This window comes from Penaeus japonicus, unplaced genomic scaffold (assembly GCF_977035675.1).
Source record: "Penaeus japonicus unplaced genomic scaffold, GWHDUDI00000001_assembly GWHDUDI00000030, whole genome shotgun sequence".
NCBI classification, from domain to species: Eukaryota; Metazoa; Arthropoda; class Malacostraca; order Decapoda; family Penaeidae; genus Penaeus; species Penaeus japonicus.
In genome coordinates this window covers 21934096-21939095 of record NW_028234432.1, presented here as the reverse complement: position 1 = coordinate 21939095, position 5000 = coordinate 21934096, and the positions used below count along the sequence as shown (strand labels likewise).

The following is a 5000-nucleotide window of genomic DNA, read 5'->3' as shown; positions in this document are numbered from 1 at the left end:
TGTCTACAATGTGCATGGAATAATTTGGCTACTCCAGGGAATTTTCCCGGATCACCATACCTACGATATATTGAACCATCTACTCAGTCTCGGTGCCACCACCCAGAGGTTTATCTTCAAGATGAACCCCTGGGGAAAACTTTTAGCAAATCTAAGACAAAAAAGTAAATAACGATAAAAATAAAAATACAAAAAATGGTTGTATGGTTGTCGGTCTTTATTGTCACGTATGTATATAGGCTCTGAAAAGAAAATGGTTCTTCCTTAATTCTAATGGTTCTTTCACTTATTCATAAAGGCACAGATTGTTAATTCAACAAACAGCCAAAAATATAGCACCGAAAAACCATGATCTTTTTGGGTCTTTCCTTACTAATTTACTAACCCCTTGATGCGTGTATTATTTGCTCGCCATTCGACTTATTGAATTAAAGTTTACATAGGCTTCCTTTACTATATATTCTCCCCTTTTACTTTTAGCTCTAGGCGTGTCACTGGAAATATTTGAATTTGTCCTGGAAGTACTTAAAACAAACGAAACAATATGACCGTTAGGCTAACCTCATCTTACTCGTCTTTAGTTTGTTAGTTTCCTCTTTATTTCTAATTTTATATTCCAGATACCATTAGTGGTTGTCTCCTGTTTATACCACGATCACAATCCCTTTTATTTCTTACGAAAAAAAAAAACACGAGCAGGCAAAGATTTTGAAAAATGGCGTCTCAAGAAATAGACGCGTTTCTGGCCAGTTGTTTTTTCAGAGGAATGGGTGGTCGTTGAGAGGGAAAATATTTCAAACACCTATCTAACACTGATGCCCTTCTCCTTATGCAAACTTTGGGATATATCTGATTACTCTATTTATTCAAAATACCATCAAAAAGACGAAACAAAGGGCTCCACACGTGACTCACCTGCTTTCAAATTGATGGACGGTTGTTGAGAGAGGGAATGGGAAGTCAGGGACCCGTGCGTTTTAAATTATTGGAAGCGGTTATTATTTTTATCTTACCTGTGGGGTTATTAATGACAAATATTGGTATATTCAATTAACTAGTAATATCTATAATATTACGTGCTACTCAGAAGGCTGGTATTTCACGAAAATAATATTAAAGAGGACCGTGTGTATAAAACATCCCAACGTTTGAAAAAGATCCTAACTGATCCGAACGCACACACACATACACAGGCACGCACGCGCAGACACACACACATGTATATGTATCTATCTATCTGTCTATCTATCTATATATATATACATATGGATAGATAGATAGATATGTATATATATTCATATATATATATATATATTCATATATATGTATATTCATATTTTTATATATATATATATATATATATATATATATATATATATATATATATATATATATATATATATATATGCATATATGTATTCATATATGCATTTATATTTACACACACACACACACACACACACACACACACACACACACACACACACACACATATATATATATATATATATATATATATATATATATATATATATATATATATATATATATGCGTGTGTCTTTGTTACGCTATCTCTCTCTCTTTCTCTCTTCCTCTCTCTCTCTCTCTATTCCTTGAATTCGATATGTAACATATGTGTGTGTGCATATACCGTGTATAAGCAATCTAAACACATACATAAATAATCAAACAACAGATAAGCAGACATAAACACGCACATATGGCCATGCACGAGAGTGGAGGAGTGGCCCTGGGAGGGGTCATGCACAGCAGAGGCACACGAGTGTTGCCTGACAGTGAAGTACGTCAGTCTTAGGTCATCCGCGAAGGTAGGTGGCGGGTTCTCTCTCGCTGAAGAACACAGGCGAGAGAACAGTGTGTTGTTTCTGTTCTCGTGGATGGTGGGGAAGATGTTGTTATTCGTCTTCTGTTATTAATGTTGTCTGTTAGGTTCTTATTAACATTCTTTTTTCTTTTTTTTTATTAAACATGTTATCTCTGTGTTGTTATCCTCATTGTCATTATTATAATTTTTTATTCGATATGACTATTAGTATCATTATCTTTTTCATTATTATTATCATTATCATGATAGTTATTGTTATTATTGTTATTGTTATTATCAACATCACTATTAGTATCACCACCATTAGCATTAGCATATACTACTATTATTGATATCATTATCATCATCGTTACCATTATCATTATCATCAATATCAATCTTGTTTTTATCAATATCACCAGTCTACCTAAATTGCTACCCATCTACCTAAGCTCATCACCGAAAATGATCAGCTGGTCTCGTGGCCATAGACAACCCACCCATAAACTTTTTATTTCGATCCGTTCGTAATTTTGGCAACAAACAAATTTATCAAGAGGCCAACAGATAAATTAATGAATGAATGAATAGGTAGATAAAAGTAGTAGTATCAATGATTGCTATGATTTATATGATAATAATGACGACATAATAAATGATAATGATAATGATATCAGTAATAATAACAATAACAATGGTAGTATAGAAATAACTACATATAGTCATCCATAGTCATCCATAATCTACCCACATCTACCTTCTAGCAACCGAAAAAGCAACATCATTCTACCCTCATCAACATTCTACTAATTTCTTACTCGTTACTGTCAATCTACTCTTAATCTATTCTAATCTACTCCTATCTATCTTAAAGATTTAATAATCAACAAGTTTTGCACATATACCACAAGTTTTACAACTTAATCTACCCTCATCTACCCCAGAATATACTGATGAATTTACTCTGCATCTGCCCCCCCCCAAAAAAAAAAAAAAAAAAATACTCGTTTTCTACCATGAATCTACACTTAAGCAGATGATTAAGGGTAGACTAAAATTTACATCGGAGGTTTGCTTTCTAGTTCGAGAAGTAGAAGTGTTATGCTTATGGTATCCATTATCATTAGTAATGGTTGTGTCATTATCGTTGTTGTTATGATTATCATTGTTATCGTCATTAATAGTAGTAAAATCATTATCATTATTACTATCATTTCAATTACATTCATTGTTACTTATATTGTGATCGTTATTGTAATCAAATCAATGTAATAATCACCATCATCATTACTTCTGATATCATGGTTATTACTACTATTATAACTGTTGTCATCACTGATTTTTGTTATCAATATGGGGATTAGTGTCAACATTATGATTGTTACTATTATCACCATTATCATTATTATCATTACTATCATTACTGCTATCATAATCATCCAAATATTTTTTGGAGTCTGGTGTTGATGGTGGCAATGTCATTATCATGATCAATGCATATCATGATCTTTACTGTCATCATTAGTTGTAAATCCATTAGTAGTGTTGGCAGTATCAACACCCCCATTAATGTTGTCACTTTTACCATCCTTTTATTTTCATTAGCACTGTTATCTTTATTATATTATTATGATTGTCCTTTATAATCAATACTATCACCATTACCATTATCCTTAGTAAAATCAGTTATATTGTTACTCTATATGTTTTGTTTCGTCCTGAGATATATTGCATTTGCGTTGTTTTAAAACGTTTGATTAAGTAACTACTAAGTAATGAACGGAATGGCTCTCACTGAATTGGGGTTTGAGTAATAAGCTCAAACACGTTCACACACACACACACACTCACTCACACACAATGACAAACACAACCACACACACACTCACACACAATGACAAACACACAAACTCACACACACACACATACACACACACACACACACACACACACACACACACACACACACACACACACACTAACACACAATCTCCAATTCAACACACAAAACAACTCATCCACACCATTAACACCTCAATCCTTCTACTTGTATCCACAGAACATCTCAGAACGACACAAGAACGACCATAGAACGGTCCAAGAACAACTCAAGAACAACCCAAAAACGACCTCAGAACGACCCAAGAAAGACTTCAGAAAGACCTAAGAACGACCAAAGAAAAAAGACCCAAGAAAGACCTCAGAAAGACCTAAGAACGACCAAAGAAAAAAGACCCAAGAGAAACCTCAGAAAGACCTAAGAACGACCCAAGAAAAGAGACCCAAGAGAAACCTCAGAAAGACCTAAGAACGACCCAAGAACGACGCACGCACGAGCCGAGAATGTACAACACCTATCCCCAAAAACGAGGCAGTCTCCCTACGTGTTGGATCGACCCCTGTGATCCTGACTATACCAAACTAGTGAAGAAAACTAATTTGGGAATTCCTGCAACTTACCCATTACCTGCAACCTACCCGTCGCCTGCAACCTACCCGTCGCCTGCAACCTACCCGTCGCCTGCAACATATCCGTCTCCTCCAATCTACCCACCACCTGCAATGTGCCCACCATCTGCAACCTACACGCCACCTCCTAAGTCGGAGGAAGAGGTGAGCAGTGTGCATTAATGAAAATCAATCTTTAAATACCTTTACGTACGACGGGAAGATAAATCAATGATTAGAAACAACACGCATATCATACATATCCTGCACCACCCACACATGTTTCTCTGTCACTGCAGACTTCTTCATACAGTGCTACAGTGATTCTCTTTAGGCACCCTATCATAAGCTTTCTCTAAATCCACATGTGAGCTTTACAAAAAAAAAAAAAAAAAAAAAAAAAAAAAAAAAAAAAAAAAACTCTGGCATTATCTATATTTGTCCAACAAGACTCCTAAAGCAAGCATATCCTCAGAAGTATTTTTGTCTAGGCATGAAACGTGCAGTCACAGATCTCACAGATCGATTGCTTTCCTCTCAGCTTTGCTTCCAATGCTCTTTCCCAACCCAGTGCTGTGGCTGATCGACCCTACAGCTCTGCAGATCATCTTTATTCTTTAAAAAATCGGTACCAATAAACTTCTTCTCAACTTCAGAGGCATCCTTTCACTTGTCAAGATTTTGTTAAACAATCCATCTAGACCAACCGCTTTCCCACACTTCATC

At 35.3% G+C, this 5000-nt stretch overlaps 1 pseudogene; it reads left to right on the top strand.

The window, feature by feature from the left end:
- The first annotated feature begins 4169 nt into the window (after positions 1 to 4169).
- The window catches only part of LOC122242589 (uncharacterized), a 17057-nt pseudogene continuing 16226 nt past the window's right edge, over positions 4170 to 5000 (top strand).